The sequence below is a fragment of the Mytilus galloprovincialis genome, chromosome 7 (assembly GCF_965363235.1).
Source record: "Mytilus galloprovincialis chromosome 7, xbMytGall1.hap1.1, whole genome shotgun sequence".
NCBI lineage: Eukaryota > Metazoa > Mollusca > Bivalvia > Mytilida > Mytilidae > Mytilus > Mytilus galloprovincialis.
In genome coordinates, this window is record NC_134844.1 from 22,735,260 (window position 1) to 22,754,951 (window position 19,692).

At 32.8% G+C, this 19,692-nt stretch overlaps 1 long non-coding RNA gene across 2 annotated transcripts; it reads left to right on the top strand.

Annotated features, from left to right (window-relative positions):
• Nucleotides 1-5,216: 5,216 nt before the first annotated feature.
• Nucleotides 5,217-11,632, top strand: LOC143084466 (uncharacterized). 2 transcript variants are annotated; one of them, XR_012981089.1, is made up of 3 exons: nucleotides 5,217-5,292; nucleotides 9,624-9,741; nucleotides 11,340-11,632. It is a non-coding gene; the product is annotated as an uncharacterized LOC143084466 (long non-coding RNA). The 2 variants fall into 2 exon arrangements; XR_012981088.1 differs by lacking the exon at nucleotides 5,217-5,292 and adding an exon at nucleotides 5,554-5,675.
• Nucleotides 11,633-19,692: the final 8,060 nt, after the last annotated feature.

Below are 19,692 nucleotides of genomic sequence, written 5' to 3' on the forward strand. Positions count from 1 at the left end.
TATATCAGAGAAAATGTAGGCGGTATTCTACAGAATCACGAACTAACTTGATTTCTTGCATTTATCATCACGGGAAATGTGTTTGATATGAACAATTATTTGACATAAACATTAATTTGATATAGTTATCAAAGGTTATAATTTAGTACGCCGACGCGGGTTTCGTCTACATAAGACTCATCAGTGACGCTCATATCAAAAAAGTTATAAAGCCAAACAAGTATAAAGTTGAAGAGCATTAAGGATCCAAAAGTCCAATAAGTTGTGCCAAATACGGCTAAGGTAATCTATGCCTGGGATAAGAAAACCCTTAGTTTTTCGTAAAATTCAAAGTTTTGTAAACAGGGAATTTATAAAATGACCACATTTTTGATATTCATGTCAACACCGAAATGTTGACTACTGGGCTGGTGATACCCTCGGAGACGAAACGTCCACCAGCAGGGGCATCGACCCAGTGGTGTAAATAGTTATGAAATGTATCAGAATTATAATTTCTGTACAAACAAGTACAAAGTTGAAGAGCATTGAGGATCCAAAAGTCCAAAAAGTTGTGCCAAATACGACTAAGGTAATCTATGCCTGGGATAAGAAAATCCTTAGTTTTTCGTAAAATGTATAGACAGTTCTCCTTTTATAGTTAATGTCTATCCATCGGTTTTAGTTTATAATCCGGATTTTGGTTTGTTTTCTCTCAATCGATATTTGATTTTTGAACGCCGGTTATACTACTGTTGCGTTTATCTAATGTATATTTTAATATTCCTGTAATATTTACTTCAACCTAGAGCGACGTATCTAATCAAATTCATTGGTTGGTAATAAGGTTCGTAGGTTTAGTTACGTACGTTTGAAATCTCTAATATAAGAAAGGATAACTGGAACTACCATTCATAAAAGACAATACAACAGACACATTGAGTACCAACAACTTATTCCTAAAATTAGCAGGACAGAAATGTATCTATGGTGGAGAGTTGGCTCAAGTTCAATTATACCACATCATATTATTTTTATACAGGAAAACAACAACAAACAATACCCGGTTCAGTTTACATAGCTTTGTATGCCAATAGATGTGATAGGAAATAAAAATAAAATAAAAATCGATAACAGGGTCAAAAATAAAGTCACAAAAAAACTGAACTCCGAGAAAACTTTAAAAGGAAAGTCCCTAATCAAATCGCAAAATATAAAGCTCAAACACATCAAACGAATGGACAACAACTGTCTTATTCCTGACTTGGTACAGATATTTTCTTATTAGAACATGGTGGATTAAAACTGGTTTTAAAGCTAGCTAAACCTCTCACTTGTATGAAAGTTGCATCAAATTCCGTTATATTGACAACGATGTGTGAACAAAACAAACAGACATAATAAGGTAAAACATGTGTATGATACTAAAGTCAACAGGAATCAAAACAGCAAAAAAAAAAACCTACAACACTTTTAATCTTTGTTCCCCAATGCTCTTTAACGCCGTTCTCTTAATTTGACATTTACACTTACTACCTCACTTTAAATCCTAATGGATAACTTCATTGCCAATTAATAGTAATTCACACAACATCTTCTCACTTTTATAGTAACTGTCAGAGGCATGTTATTATTTAAAATGTTGCTGTTATTTGTTTGTGTAGGTTTTATGTAGATATTTCTAAGATTACAGTTACGAATTTAAGACTTTTTGGTTTTTTTTTAAAGAAGTAGACGATGCCTGGGGTACTTTCAAACTAATAAATATAAGAGAATCTGATAACACCGCAAAAAAGAAAGACAACAAAATAACAAGAAGACAAAAAATATGGGATTGAAAAAAAAACTGAAAAACTGAGACATCCCGAAATACTGTATGGGGGAGGAGTTATTAGATGCACCTGAAAGGTATGCAGATTCAAGAAATATTGCTAAAATGAAACTAAAGAAATCATTTGTGTCACATTATCTCCGCGCTTTTCTCGATCAACTTTTGGAGATGCTTGTGAAAAAAAAGATGGTCATTGGACCCACCAAAAACTATAAGCCATTTGATTTTTAAGTTTTTTATTCCCTTGTTTAATGATTTATGAGGCATCATGATCATTAGCACCATATATCTTTAATATATTAGTATTGGAGGGGTCAAAGATAAAGAGAAAGGTGTATTCAAACTAGCAAACAAACTGACAATGCCACGACAAAAATGAATAATTACCAAACGAAAAACAATTGTACATAAAATGCAACATAGAAACTTAAGCTGTTACAAAATGTTCGAAATTATTATCAATTAAGGAATGTATTTCCCTCATGCAAAGCTCTCATTCCTTTCACGGATTTGGCTATATTTCTTTGACCTTTTGGATTATAGCTCTTCATCTTTTATATAAGCTTTGGATTTCAAATATTTTGGCCACGAACATCACTGAAGAGACATGTACTGTCGAAATGCGCATCTGGTGCAGGAAAATTGGTACCGTTAATATTATTAAGACCGAGCAACACAAATGCTACCAAAATACTGGATTTATCGCAGCTAGATACTCTGGAAAGGTAAGCAGATCCTTGTCCATATTTGGCACGCGTTGTGTTGGTTATGTAGCACTTCAAAGTTGTGACATATGAATAAAATTGACCCACAAAATGTTTATTCTATTCTTGTTTTTTAATACCCAAAAGCTAGCTGTTTGTGTGCATATGTATGTATAAATTTTTTTCTCAGTTAAAATGGTGAAATATAATTCCTTTTTATTGTAATCATGGACACGTTCTGCATTTATTTATCATGATATATTGCAATATATGTATTACCTAAACATTTGGTTCAAACTAGAATTGCAATCCCTTTAGTAATACCTTATCTGAAACTATTGACAATAATCTATCAAATGATCGAATCAAAATGAGATATCTTTCGGCTCATTCTTTTTTGTATTGAAAATGAACCACAAGGTTTGTGTGACAAGTAGGTGAAACAAATACAGTACTACATTTATTTCTAGACTTAAATTATCTCTGGTATGGACTTACACACAGTCCATAATACATACAATACAGAATCTTGATGTTCATTTAAACTAACTTTAAAGGGTATATTGATCTTCAGCTATTTAACAAATGTATTTTATTGCACATAAGCTATAACATTTGAAAAACTCAAAGAAGCCAAAATGCTAAACTACACACGGTGACACACCCAACAATGGAGTGCAACCTCAATTAAATACTAAAAAACAATTGAATATAACGGTTGTTATCCATTGGTTTAATGAGTTTGAGCTTTTGGTTTTGCCATTTGATCAGCGATTATCTATTTTTAATTTCCCTCTGAGTTCGGTATTTTTGTGATTTACTTTTTGCTCCTATTTGAAGGCCGATTTATTGTCAAAGAATACGTCCTTAGAGAAGGTGGTTTCACGATAATTTTCTAGCCCTGCTTTAGATGTTTCGTTCAGCACTTGGAAGATCAAGCCATATAACGGTGTTTGTAAAACACGTAAAGGAAATTAGGTATTAACTACGATAAAGAAAGATACAGCTCTTCATCTTTGGTTGAAAAGGGTGGCAATGATTCTACAGGATTTCCTCCTTGGTAAATAGCTATAAAAGGTACCAGGCTTATAATGTGTAGTGGACATTATTTCATGGGGGACATTATTAAATACTAAAAGGTCATCGACAAAATGAAAGTTATAAAAACGAATGGGTCTATTAAAACACTAGTTACACCAATCTGTAAATGTAGGATTTGATAATGTCCCCATGAAAAAACGTCCACCGGACATTATTTCATAGTAAATACTGTCCATGGACAACATTTACTTATTTAAGTCCAGGACACAATTTCCTATGAAAAAGTGTCCATAAACATGGACATTACTCAATACTATAATTCAGTTTACGTTTGTATATGAATCAATTTTTAATAAAGCGTTTAGATTTTATTAAAACTCAAATATAATAAAACATTTTGATGACCTTTGTATTACTTCCGTTAGAGAACAATATTTAATAGCAACTACTAAGAAAACTTTTCCTGAGGGTGAACACTATTTCATTACTTTTGCAGTAAAAATATGTCTACTTGACGGACAACATTTCATGGCAATGGACATTATCCAATACCAAAATTCTATGAACAACTGTCCAGGTGGACACTTTTTCACAGGACACTATTATGTCTTACACCTTAACCTGTTCGGAAACAGTAGTTCCTAAAATTGATAAGGAATTAATAGAGACAACACCCTACCAAAGAGCAGATAAAAACCGAAGGCCACCAATGGGTCTCATCCTCAGCTGGCCCCTAAATAAAAATATGTTCTAGTTCAGTGAAGAAACATACAAGACTTACAAAGGACAGAGTCACCGTACTTGAAACAGGCGCAATAATGAGGTGTGGTTTAACATGTTTTGTGATATTAAGTCTTAATCATATAAAAATTAAGCACAACCCCTCCCGTTGGAGGTTTAACATCATACTTTTTATGAAATATATGAGAAGAACATATATCACCGACATCATGCCAACAACGGGTCTTGAACAACTTTAAATTAAAAATCGCATTCCTTTTGTTTAGGGAGAGGTGTTGCAAAATGAATACTGTTAACCCTGTGCTATATTTTTCGATGATGCAAACGAGCATAGAAAGGGTCGAACAGTTTGATTAATATGTTGCTTCACAATGTCCTTTACATTGTTATATATATAAACTCATCATAGATACCAGGACTAAATTTAGTATATACGCCAGACGCGCGTTTCGTCTACAAAAGACTCATCAGTGACGCTCGAATTCAAAAAAGTTAAAAAGGCCAAATAAAGTACGAAGTTGAAGAGCATAGAGAACCAAAATTCCTAAAAGTTTGTCTGATATATGAACGCACATACCGGTGCGTTCCTTACGCTTTCTTTTTGTTTCACCGACTTATAAATAATTTATACATTACGGTCACATTACTTGTCAAAAAGTATGTGATTGAATAGTTCCTTTTCTAGCTGTAAATATCATATTGACGAGAAGGTTCAAGAGGGTTCTTGACTAAGAATCAACTTCTGAAATTTATAGTTGAATAAATAAAAAATAAAACTGAGAGCTGCTGCTAACAATGTAAATTTAAAATTGAAAAATCCACGTTTTTAAAGTGCCACTTTTAATTTTGAAAAATCATATATGTTTGTTGTCATACTCTTTTTTACCTTATGATACCCTTTTACCTTTACTTGGGTAACGTTTGTGGGATTAATTTGAGTGATATATATATACTTCAACCATTAAAACATCATTTATTTTGCCATCTGTGCATAAGGTAAGTTAATTATGATATCAATGCAATAACGACTAGGATGAAGGTTGGTTCTGTCTTTATTCAAGAGAATTGTTAATTACACATACGAACATTTGAACATAAGTAAAACGTTCTTAAAATCTACGAATTGATCTGAGTATCAACATTTATATAGTATAAACCTAAAACCGAATTATGATAATACAGCACAAAATGTCATCGGGTTCAACAAGTTTAACCTACAAACAAACATCCATCTTTATCTATCTCATCCGTATGTTAGAAAATTTTCACTGTCATAACTTAATTTGACGATGTGAGAAGTGCTTGCTATTTTATTTGGCTACTAGCTAAATTTCTCTGCTGAATGCTACCGCTGAAGAAATGATAATCACTCCAAACAGGTTTGTGAAATCTCCTCACATATCGATTTGAAATTTGCAATATTTGTAAGAGACCAGTTATGGTATAATTGTTTGAATATTGTATGTATACCAAACTTCTTTTAGATAGAAAGGAATTAAAAATAAGGAGATGGGGTATATAGGTTGAAAGATACGCCTCATCTTTGCGCCTGTCCCTAGGAAGGAGCCTCTGGCCTTTGTTAGTCCTGTTTAAAAAAACTTCAGTTCATTTATATGTTATATGTATGACGTCCATTTTCACAGAACAAATTTACAAAATTTTTTATTAGGGCCCATTTAGACCCAATTCCGGGATCGGGATTTTCTCGCTGCGTAGACCAATTGGCAGCCTTCTGCTCTTTGGTCGGGTTGTTGTCTCTTTGACATATTCTACATTTGCATTTTCAATTTTTATTATATATCGGTAACCGAACATACAAGTGAGGTGTTTAGCAGCTAGCTTTAACATCATGTTTAGCCACTATTTTTTACATAAGGAAATGCCTGTATCAAGTAAGGAACATAACAGTTGTCGTCCAGTTGTTTGTTGTGTTTGAGCTTTTAAAACTTTCCATTTTCAACTTGATTTCAGTATTTTTGTGGTTTTACCTGTTTTTTATCAATGGACAAGGATATGAACACGTATTTGTAGCAACCGTTTGACACCAATCAATAACGCATCCTACTGAATTTAAGTTTTTGTCTTATGTTGTGCTGTTATATCTCTGTTAAGGATAATAATCAAGGTTGATTGCTCACAATCATGTTGACCTCAATTCATCTTTTATATCAAATTATAAGCCTGGTATTTCTGATAACTATTATTATTTTGTACTTAATCTGTAGCCTTTTTTCAATGGTTTTTGGTGAGTTGTTGGCTGTCTGTATATTCCGTTTTCGTTTATTGTTTTGTCAGGGCAGCACTCAGGCTGTTGGTTTTCTCATTTTGAATTGTTTCACGTTTTGTCATATCGAGGCCTGTTATATCTCAAATTGGCTATTGTTGAATGCTCAAACTGTGGTTTGCATTATGATCGGAGTAAATAATGACCTGACATATGCATTCAGTTTATAGTTTGAGGTATACTTTGTTTTGGCCACAGAAATAATAGAAATAACTCTACGTACATATATATAATTTTGATTTTCATCATCAACATAATCAATGCGAGCCAAAATTGCATTTCAAATTGGTGTTGTATAAATTAACAAATTAGAGGTAATTAGGCATTCAAAACTGATAAAATAAAAGATAAACTGGACAAGTATGATTTAAATTGGTCGAGTAAAAATCAGACATTTAAAAAGTAGAAGCAAAAATTACCAAACTGGAACTTTGCAAGTTTACTTTGAAAAGGTGGAATTCATAAAAACTGAAAAAGTTGGTCGCCTATATCAAGCAACGGAAAAACGGAAATCAACTGTATTATTTTGAACTTAGTAAAGGCATTTTCCGGGAAAAATTATAAGTTCAACCTGCTGTAATAGCTATGTAAAAATACCACTTGAATGACATTTGATGTAGATAAAATTGCATGAGCAACCCTTAAAGACATATTTGGTTAACATGACAATATGTTTGATCCAGTGGTCAAAACTGTGTTATACATCACTGATATATAATACAAAAGAGTAAAACAACTAACAAACATACAAATAAATAAATCTGAAGTAGACGCCAAATCAAACAGCTTTTGTAATTTATAGTGTACACAGTATAAAAAACATTATGACTAACATATTTTCGAGAAAAAGGACAAGGCGTTATTTGACAAAACCCTGGCTAATTTCTTTCCCCAGACAACAATTACGTTTTACCAAATCTGGAATATGGTATGAGTTGAGAAATGTATACTCTGTGCATATATGCTAGGGAAGTTGAAATATATATAATTTCGAAATTTACATCGTCTCGTTTGTCATAGACTCTGTCACTGAGGTGGGCGCTGTAGTCAAATTCGAGGTATAAACATTTTTTTTTTTACACCAGTAATGAAAACCTTCTTTCATTTATGGATAGACTTTACATAGATAAATTTAGCCGTATAGGAAAAGCAAAATGAGAATGTTGAATTTGATGTATGCCTTTTTGTGCTATTATGTTACATTTGTTGTTTATGTAGTGATATTAAGATGAAAACACAATATTGACTGTTGTACCCCTATTTTTGACATTTTTACTCTTTGAGTATGTTTGTATTGTTCATGCATCGTTGACAATGTAATGGAATTTGATGCGACTGTCATACAAGTGAGAGGTTTAGCTAGCTATAAAACCAGGTTCAATCCACCATTTTCTACATTAGAAAATGCTTGTACCAAGTCAGGAATATGACAGTTGTTATCCATTCGTTTGATGTGCTTGGACTTTTGATTTTTGATTTTCCTTTTTGAATTTTCCTCGGAGTTCAGTATTTTTGTGTTTTTACTTTATATTATGCGGAGAAAGATGTATTTTTGGCTTGTTTTTTCTTTAATTCAGAATGATATGTTTTTAATGGGGATCAATAAGAAAAGTTTGGTTCTTTAACTGAAAAAAATCATCTATTTACCTGCATGTGAAATAAATATAAAAGATCCAGCTTGTTTTACCTTTTTGATATTTTAAAGTGTCATAAGGATATCCGACTCATCTGGAAATAGATATATGTCGCCGAGGAAAGGAACGCATTTGGTTCCCATAGGAATGCTCACAACCATCTGTAGTAATTATGCCTTCAAATTCAACAAATATGTTGATACCAAGAACCTACAGCATACTGATCACTTGCTCTTTTATGTATTATGAATGAACAGGCTTGGTACAGTTGAAATTTAGGTACAGTTCAAGTCGGGATTGGATTTAGATTGTGTCAACCTTGTCGACTAGTTCATATTCAGTAGGGTCTAGATAAGGGAGAAAACTGTAGAATTGAATTTTCTTATTATAGACTTTTACTGATTCGTAGTGCCACTATCTTTTGTTAACTGCCAAAATTCTTTCAGTGCTGAATTGTCAATACATTATTTCTGGAATGTCTGTTGTTTTCATTTTGCCATAGTTAAGGACCTTTCCGTTTTTGAATTTTCTTGGAGTCGGTCTTTTGTTATCTTACTTTTTACCGATAAATTATAGAGATGTTTGGCACCTCTGTTATTTCTATCATTTATTTGGACAACACACATTTTTATTGAAATATATACCTTAAATCATATACTAAAACCTGGTTGAAACCTTTTGTTTCATTGAGAGCTATTGATCACTTTATTGATTTTCGGCGTTATCATGAAAAGAAAGATTAGAACAAAGACAATATGCGAATTGCAGGAGGCGTACATAAAATTCAATCGTGGATTCTACATTTCCCTATGTTGTTGTTCCTATATACCAGTAGATAGCGGCTAAAATGTTAAACTTGAAGACTTTATATTTTGAAATACTTATTACAGAAATAATTGAGAACTTTTTTTACTGTGTTATACCACTTTTTTTATGTTCACTTTAAATGGAGCAAAGTATGCACATCATATTGAGTGACTGAATATTATCAACGTATCTGAAAGACGTAAAATTACAAAAAAGTGAACTTCGAGTAAAAATTCAAAACGGAAAGTCCCTGATCGAATTGTAAAATCAAAAGCTCAAACTCATTTAACGAATGGACAACTGACATACTCCGGACTTGTGCAATTAGAGATGAAATTGAAGAACGTTTCAATATGCTCTTCTGTTTGTCTTTGAGAAGGTTCTGTACAACATTTGCTTCGCATGAGTACCAAAATAGAAGGCCACTGGTTGTGCACTGCATATAAGTACCCTTTTATATACCGACTGTCTGCTGAAATATCAATCACCAACTCTATAAATGTGTTTTTGAACAAATAGTTCCGTATTTTTATGATATCATCTTCGGTTTAATTGTTATGAAATCAGCGTGCTTAAATGAAAGATACATTTTTCTATTACAGATGAAGACTCGATACCATTATGTGTTGTTCTTTTTATTCACAATCATAACAGAATGTACGAGTTCTACATTCTGCCAAGAACAAGAAATACCGGTACTACCATTTCTTTTTATTTTTGGTAAGCAAGTTCTGTACACGATTAATTGTGACATCTACAATTTTCTGCATTTTCTTATTATATAAGTAGCCACACTTCCATATGTAGCTTACAATATCCAAAGTTGCTGGAATATTACAGTTAATGTCATAGATATAACAATTATCACAGTAATTTTTTCAACAATGAAAGATTGTTCCTTCTCAGCATCATTTTGTTAGTGTGACACAAATTGTATCTTTTTGTTTTTAGTTTATATAACAAAAATATTGGTGATATTTTTTCACACTGAGTATGTCAGGTACAGTTGTAATGTGAGTATGTTTTACTTAATGGAGAGTAATGATCTGTAACAGTTATATTGTCAGATCTCAAATAAATATGCTGTGCATACATTAAGGAAATATGACAGTCTGTCATCCTTTTCATTGGAAAGTTTGTAAACTTCTGTTTTGCTCTATATACATATGTATCTCCACATGAATAGATATTTCGATACTGCCCATATTACAGTTTGTATTAAAAGTCAGCAGTTGATGTTTTCAGATCACTGTTTCAAAGATAATACAATTATATCTTAATCCGCATGTTGTGAATTCATACTTAAACAAAGGATACAGCCACACACTTCGTAATTCAACTAAGCTGTGTTTGTGTACTTTCCTAATAATTTTAGTTTTTCGTTGTTTTTCTGTGGGTAAAATGTCGAAATGTACTATTATATTATTTATTTCTGTATGTATCTGTCTTTAGAGTTTAAGCATGTATTTGTATTCCTGTCATTTGTCATGTTGTCATTTCAGCGATATATTTAACATTGCCATAAAGCGCGGAGGTTTTGCTAGCCACAAAAACTAGGTTCAACCCACCATTTTTCCTCAAACTCTCCTATACCAAATCGGCCATATGGCAGTTGTTAACCAATAGTTCGTTTCAATGTATGTTGCATTGTTGTTTGCTTTTTGTTGCACTTTTGTGTTCTGTTATTTCGTTGTTTTTCTCTTATAGGATTTTTTTTTGTCTCATTCGATTTGTGACTTTTTAACAGCGGTATTGTTGCCTTTATTTATAAACCAACTTTCGTGGATTCCTTGTTCATATTTAAACCACGAATTTAAATGCTCAACGAAGTATACATTTTCTAAAGGCTTCTCAACAAGCTTTAGTGAAATACAGAACAGATGGAGTCCTCGACATAGAAATTCAGAAAACCAAAAGCAAAACTGGCTGTGATCGCTGCTTCATTGCCTGCAGCGAAAACTTATCGTTTGTGTTCTACTTGCTTTATAGTAGTGCATTCTTTTTTAAATGTCGTTTAGTTTTTGATGTAAACCCATCCACTGATTGTAGTATACTTTATTTTATTCTTTGCATAAGAAATGTTGCAGTATATTTTTTAAGTGCATTATCTTATGTAGATTTTTATACCAAACATCCAATAAAGATATAACGCTGTCTAATTTTAAAAATACTATAATGCGTGTTTATATTCTAGTTTGTATAACAATTAATGTTTTTTGGCGTTGATTTCTGTGTGTTTTAGACGGTAGTATATACTATAGTATTTTTTCAGTACATAATGATATTAACATTCCTGCTGTTCGTTTTTCTGATTTCAGGAACAGGAATGACCATGGGAAGTATGATGTGTCCAACATGTCCAGTTATCAATTGTCCAACGAATCAATCAACTTGTCCCCCAACAGTATCAACATCGACAAGTACCATACAGCCTACGACAACTGGCCAATCTTGTGATGTAAACGAATTACAAGCACTGAGAGACGAAATTGTAGAGTGGAATTTTTGTCAAACTATAGCTAATTCGGAAGACTGCAATAATAACGCTAGATGTACTTTGAATGTAAATTGTGGGCCAATACAAAATAAATGACACCCATTATCATCAATATACTTCTTTTGTTTTACTAAAACGCCTCATTGTGAATATAAAATCAGAATGATGTTTGCGATGAAGATGCCAAACCTTGAGTTATTCCATTCACCTGCAGTTACTTTCAAAGCTAGTTTTGTGTGATTTAACAATGGATAAACTGATAATTAGTAAAGTCGATAAATGTCAAACAGATAAATGTATCTGAAGTAAACAAATTATAATATATCAAAAAGATAAGTGCATCTGAAGTAAACAATTATAGCATATCTAATTATTCTTAATTGAGAATAGCATATGACATTATTTTAGTATTGTATATGTGATTTAAATCACTATATATTAATGCCAGTCTTTGTTAACACTTCTAGACTCGAGAATGATTAGAAATAGCTTATCAGCCATATAGAATTATCATGATAATGCTCAGGGCAATTACCATGGATAAAGCAAGTAAAAATGTTCATTTTATACGAGTGACGTTTCAATTGTCGTTAAAATGGAACAGGTACTGTGTTTACCATTCCGGAAATGATAAGTTCATACCTGTGTTGTTCAATCGTTAGTTTTCTATGTAATATTATTTTTAATTGTTGTTAGTCCTTTTGTCGTCTTTATTATTAATATTTGCCATGGTGTTGTCTGTTTTTATTAAACTTATGATTTTTGAATGCCCCTTTCCCTTATATAGTTATCAATATCATTGAACTATATGCGACTGTCATACAAGTAAGAGGTTTATCTAGATATAAATCCCAGTTTCAACCACCATTTTCTGCATAAAGAAATCCTGCACCAGGTAAGACATATGACAGTTCTTTTCCCTTCGTTTAGTGTGTTTCAGCTTTTTATTATTTGCAATCTGATAAAGAACTTTCTGATTTGAAATTTTCTTCATTTTACGACACTCGTTGAATCTGACAACATCAAGCGACATCAAAATAGTCAGTAATACAAATTCACTGTGTATACGCGTCTGGCGTATTTAATTATAATCCTGGTACCTTTGATAACTATTTATATATTTTTTCGGATAATATAAATCACTCAAAATAATAGACAGTACAAGAGACCACTCATAAAAAACCCATATCAAAATAGGCAAACAAAAACTAAAACCGAACGGCCTAGATAGCTGACTTAATAAAGGCACACGATGTAGTCATCAGATTCCATTTTTCGTACACACGAACTTCCTCAGTAACGATCTAAATGAAATTTGAAAATTAAAACCCCCAAAACACTCCTAGCAGATTTACTGAAGTTTCAGCACCAACACTCTAACAAGTATAATGAAGTAACATCATCGTTGAATGAGGTGTCGTCATCAACACTCAAACAAGTATAATACAGTTTTATTCTCAGCGCTCCTAACAAGTATAATGAGGTTTTATCACCAACACTCCAACAGGTATAATGAAGTGTCATCATCAACACTCCTAGCAGTTAAATGAAGGTTCGTCTAATTGATCGATTTCAAAAACTAACAAGTGTACTGGAAAAGCATTTCAAACTATACAGACAGCAAAAGCTGGTATTGAAATTTGATTTATTTCATATCAACACACGTTTTTGTCGAACATTGTCTGGAGGTGGTTGAGAACTAAAGATGTTTGGATCAATGGAAAACTCAGAGCCGTTTTAATGTGTTCTAGAATATGGTTTTCCAGGTATAACGAGTACCAGAGATATTGATATATCAATAAATAACGCTTAACATGATGACATTTTCAATACATCCTTTAAAGTACTACAACTTAATTTGTCATGATATACATGATCGAATAGTTCCTTCTATTTAACCCAACACCATATTAACACGTAGGTCCGCAAGGGTTCTTGCGTTCAAATCAAATTATAAAATTTAGGTGTAAAATGAAAAATTCTGAGTTCTGCTGGCTTTGTACATCGAAAACTTCGAAAAGTTTATTTTGAAAATTTAAACTTGAACTATTTATAATCGTAAATATTTTTAATCTGTTTTACCTAATGATACCTTTATAACTTTTTCTTTGGTATCATGGTGGTACAATGATTTAAACAGTGCAGTCATTTCAAAATGTTTAGTATTACATCTATTTCAAAGGTAAGTGTATTATCATAAGCAGAAAAATAGTACAGAGCATGATCTACGGCTCAATTTATTTCATATCTATAATTTCAATAATATTCAGATATTTTCATACTTTGAAAACAGAGACGGTCAGGTTTCTTTCTTACATTAAAAGGCGGTGCATTACACTACAAGGAGATAACTCTGTAAAATTCAACTGAACGTTTAATCACATTCTGTTGTTAAGGAAATATTCAACTTCTCATTGATCAAAACTAGTGTTTGTCAATTTGCTATGCATGAAACGAACTTTTTCTGATAAAGTTTTTTGAAATTTTATATTTCTATCAAAGAAGGACGAAAGATACCAAATGGACAGTCAAACTCATAAATCGAAGAAAAAAACTGACAACGCCATTGCTAAAAATGAACAGCACAAACAGACAAACAATGGTACACATGACACAACATAGAAAACTAAAGAATAAACAACAAGAACCCAACCAAAAACTAGGGGTAATCTCAGGTGCTCCGAAAGTGTAAGCAGATCCTGCTCCACATGTGGCACCCGTCGTGTTGCTTATGAGATAAGAAATCCGGTAAATAGTCTAATTCGGTAGGTCACATTTATGAAAGGGAAGGGATTTTAGTTACGACGTAAGGAACATATCCGATATCATTTGTGAAACGGTTAGTCCATTATGGTCAACCAACTCGTGATGGCGTCCGTAAAATTTACGAAGAGATGATTTCAACTTCTCCATTTGGAACTCTTGATTTAAAAGCTTCCTTGTGAGCAACTAAGGATCAGGGTAAACATTTTGTTAAAATTTTATTAAAATTATACGAGACAAATTAATTTTATTCGAGGAGTTTGGTATCACCTTTTAAATGAAATGCTTGAGAGATTATATATTCAAGACAAATAAGTACGACAGAGAGAAGCTTTAATTTTTCGTATTGAAAACATGAAAACAACACGTTAAAAATTGCATGCATCCGAACTGTTTTTCTTGATTTACATCATCAGTAACGCTTAATGCCGAATATATTGTATTTGAAAGCCGAGGATGTATAAGAAAAACAAAAGACGTGTATGACCAAAACATACCTAAACAAAAGCCAAATTCATCTAAGGGCAACATTGCCTGAGGGAGTTGAAACCTTAATTTCTATAAAATGTATAAATTTATAAACGAACAATTTCAGACTGACTACTGAGTGATAATATTCTCGGGGACCGGTGGTCCACCAGCAGCAAAGGCATCGATGAAAAATAATTATTCGGGCTAATGATTTGTACATCAACGAATGTATCATTATCCACAGGCTATCAATATTACGGGCAAAATGTACGTTCACATCGTGTGATATTAGCGAATATAGAAAGATATGCAACAGGTGGTTTATGCCGCCGAAACTTGATACGCCAGGCGTGCGCTTTGTCTACATAAGACTCATCAGTGACGCTCAGATCAAAAAAGTTATAAAGCCAATCAAGTAAAGAGTATTGAGGACCCAAAATTCCAAAAAAGTTGGTCAAATATGCCTGGGATATGAAAATCCTTAGTTTTTTCGAACAAATTCAAAACCAGGTTCAATCCACCATTTTCTACATAAGTAGATGCCTGTACCAAGTCAGGAATATGACAGCTGTTATCCATTCGTTTGATGTGTTTAAGCTTTTGATTTTGCCATTCGATTACGGACTTTTCGTTTTGAATTTTCCTCCGAGTTCAGTATTTTTTTTTATGTTTCTTCTCTTTTTGTTATACATATTCTGTTGAAAGATTTTCGTTAATGGATTTCAAGGATAAAGATATTTTCTGGTATGTGTTTTATTCACTGTTGAAGGCCGTATGGTGACCTATCGTTGTTAATGTTTGTGTCATTTTGTCTCTTGAAGAGAATTGTCTCATTGGCAAACGTAATCAAACCTAATGCCATTTTAATGCCTTTTTCTTTTAAAGAAAATAATCGGTATAGAATACAGTATTATTTTATCGCACATAGTTGTCTATTTAAGATATAGACTGGTATAGAAAACGCCCAATTTACAACAACACATGATTACTATAAAATGATGTTTTAACAAACTGTAGTTTGCATTATAATCGGTATAAACTATGATCTGATCCAGGTCACTATATTATGCACCAGCTACGAGATAGAAAATATAAAATAAGATTTATTTTGTTCAATCATTAATGAAAGTAATGAAAGTAAAAGGTGAAATAATATATCGCGTTAGCAGCCAGTATGGTCCAATTTTGTCAAAATAAGCTCAGAATCATCGATGATGAATTATTCACTTGCAAGTTAATAATTCGACATCATTGAATCCGTATTCATGGGAACTCAATTTATACTCATGGCTAGAGATGGATACCTCATGCATTGTTTTAAAGGAAGTAAATGACAACATTAAAAATGTAACAATGGTAACTAATTTCATTGACTGATTCGATCCACATACAAATCATGTTTATACAGGTAAATAAAGGCAACAGTAGTACACCGCTTTTCGAAATTCATAAATCGATTGAGAAAATAACAAATCCGGGTTACAAACAAAAACTGAGGGAAACGTATCAAATATAAGAGGAGAACTAGAATTAGATGGCGTCTAGACTAAAATACACACAAAACGAAACTTCATATTATCAAGCTCATGCACGGTTTTTTGTATATTTTAGACTTTTTATGATTTGGATAAATGTGAATTTGAGTCAAATCGGAGAACATGAATTTGACAGCTAGTGCACTTTTCATTGAAACTTGGCTTCACGAGGATTGTGTCTTCAAAATAATGACACATCGTTGTGAAAGGGAATAACTGCAATATAAAAATAAACCCTCAGAACATCAAACTACAGCCACTAGTTAAGTCTGGCTCATATCTTGACTTACATCTAAAAATTGACAATGAGGGTTGGATGAAAACAAAACTTTACAACAAAAGAGATGATTTCAGCTTCCCAATAGTGAACTTTCCCTTTCTATGTAGCAACATTCCAGCAGTGCCTGCATACGCAGTATATATCTCCCAATTGATACGATATTACAGGGCTTGTATTTCCTATCGTGATTTCCTTGATAGAGTGTTGCTGCTCACAAGGAAGATATTAAACCAAGAGTTCCAAATGGTGAGGTTGAGATAATCACTTCGTAATTGTTACGGACGCCATCACTAGTTGGTTGACCGTTTCGGAAAAACGGTTTCACAGATGATATCAGATATGTTCCTTGTGTCGTAATTACAATACCCATCCCTTTTCACAAATGTGACGTACCGAATTTGACTATTTACCGGATTGTGTAATAACATAAGTAACACGACGGATGCCACATGTGGAGCAGGATCTGCCTACACTTTCAGAGCACCTGCGCGATCACCCTTGGTTCTTGGTGGGACACGTGTTGCTTAGTCTTTAGTTTTCTATGTTGTGTCATGTGTACTATTGTTTGTCTGTTTGTCTTTATTTTTTTAGCTAAAAACCTCCAACACACCAAACGAATGGATAAACAACCATTATATTCCTGACTTGGTACAGGCATTTTCCAAAGTAGAAAATGGTTGAAAAACCTGGTTTTATAGCTATCTAAACCTCTCACTTGTATGACAGTCCATTTAATTGACAAACCAAACAGACATAACAGGTAAAAATGACCAAAAATAGGGATACAACAGTCAACATAATATTATTATCTTAATCATTATGAAAAAAAGAAGCACAAAAAGGCAAATAGACAAAGAACATTGGATACTTTATTTACTTTAGTTTCCTTACAAGCAACGTTATTTTGTTGTGTCTTCCAAAAGTTCCACGAAACCTCTTCAGTTTATTACTATCTGTGTTATTAGCAATCAAAGCAGGACTTTGGTTATTGTGAAACTTCATTTTGTTCAGGCGGCGTAAATTAGATGTTGATACTAAAACAATCAAATAGTCAAATACCAGCTAATATTAAGTCTTATATGTATATGCATCATTTGTCTTATAAGTTATGACATATATAATTATGTGATTCCTGCATTAAATTTCAACTTATAGATCTCAGTAAAGTAGTATTGCAAAAAATATACAAATTAACATGTTCTAGTCCTGGTGTGTAATAAAAGTAAAAGCTGGATATCAAACATTCGTCAATCAATCAATCAATCATTCATTCTTTCCATCAATCCATTTATTACTCGAATCAGAGTCAATTCAAATGGATTGTTTAATACAGTCTAAGCATTTGTAATTCAAAGGAGACTGCCATTTCACTGCATGGTACACGATGCACTTGTATTTTATAGATGAGAACTGGCTGCTGTCATGTGTTATTGTTCTATTTATCTACAATTATAACAGAGAAATTGAGTTATGCACAATGCCAACAACAAGATTCATCACCATTACTGTTTCTTTATGGTCTTGGTAAGTAAATCTCAGATCGTATGACAAAATAAATTAATCAATTATAACCGAGTTACGAATTGAAAAATCCACTCACAGCTGCAGACAATAAATACGTAGCCGTTATCGCTGACATTTGACAGTCGGAAGCCATGGGCTCTCTGACTGCTAAATTTGTTTTTGTGACCACTGTTTCTCTGGAGAGAAATACATAGATGTGTTTTAATCTGTGTAAGATACTGCTAATGTGCAAACTATAAAGCAGACATATTATACAAGATATTGGCACCCTCATTCTATGGTCATATAACTTCGTGAAATACAAGACTTTTTCGTTATTTCTCTAACTACTAGATCACCTGCCGTTTCTTCTCTTTAATTGTTTTCCCTTATTGTATAGATATGATGCTCTTAAACATTGACAACAGAGAGATTCCTTGATAGAGGAAAGTAGCTAACTTTTTTTAGAAAATAAGTACTTGCAACGTAATTTAAAATTTGAAATCATAACATTTGTGTAATATTACAATACTTCACCTAGTTGCCAATCATTTGTTATATACCCAACTATATAGGGATGACCAATTCATATTTGTGGGAGAGAATGTTTTTGCAGATGGAATAGTTTCACCTAATTGTTAGAAGGGCTTATTTATTTAGCGCTTGTTTTAATTTGTAAAACAATGATTAATTCCAGTTATAAGCAGGGCAGACTATTCATTTCCAAAATTCTTCCCTTCTACCGGATATCAAATGGTCATCCCCTTAAGCTATATGTTTAGTAAAACAATGCATATTAAGACTTCTGTTGGTTTTTTTTTTCTTATTTCAGGTTCAGGAATCACAATAGGAAGTTCCATATGTCCTACATGTCCTACATGTCCTACATGTCCTACATGTCCTACATGTCCGATTGTCAGATGTCCTTTGATACCTCAATCAACAGTGACATGTCCTCCTGCTGTATCCATATTGCCAAATACTATTGAACCATGTCAATGTCCTACAACCACCACAAGTCAACCGTGTAATCCAAACGAATTGCAATCATTGAGAGATGAGATTGTGGAATGGAATTACTGTCAAACTATAGCTAATACAGCGGACTGTGAGAATGACCCAAGATGTTTTCATAATGTTAACTGTGGGCCCAAACAAAATAAATGACACCTTTTGATTTTATTCTACTTTGAGAATTTATATTTTCCAATTGTTTTCATAGAACTGATCAGATTTTACATTGAATGGTTTTACCTAATGTTTTAATTCTTTTTTGATCATACAACTCCTAGTTTTCATCCTAGATATATATGTAAAATTAAGGTGTGGTATGATTGCCAATGAGACCAATATCAAAAAGTATTAAAATGAAGTGGATAGCTTGGTGTAAGGTGTGAGCCAAGGCTCCATACCTTATATATTGGTTTACTTTCATTAATTGTTACTTGGATGGACAGTTGTCTCATTGGCACTCATACCACATCTTCCTATATATATGGATGTACGTAATATTAGGCCCTTGCATTACCTCCAACAATGAAAAGAAAACTCACAAAAGTAGGCTACAAAAGGCCACAACATGAAAAATATGAAGTAATTCATAAGAAAAAAACATGCAAAGG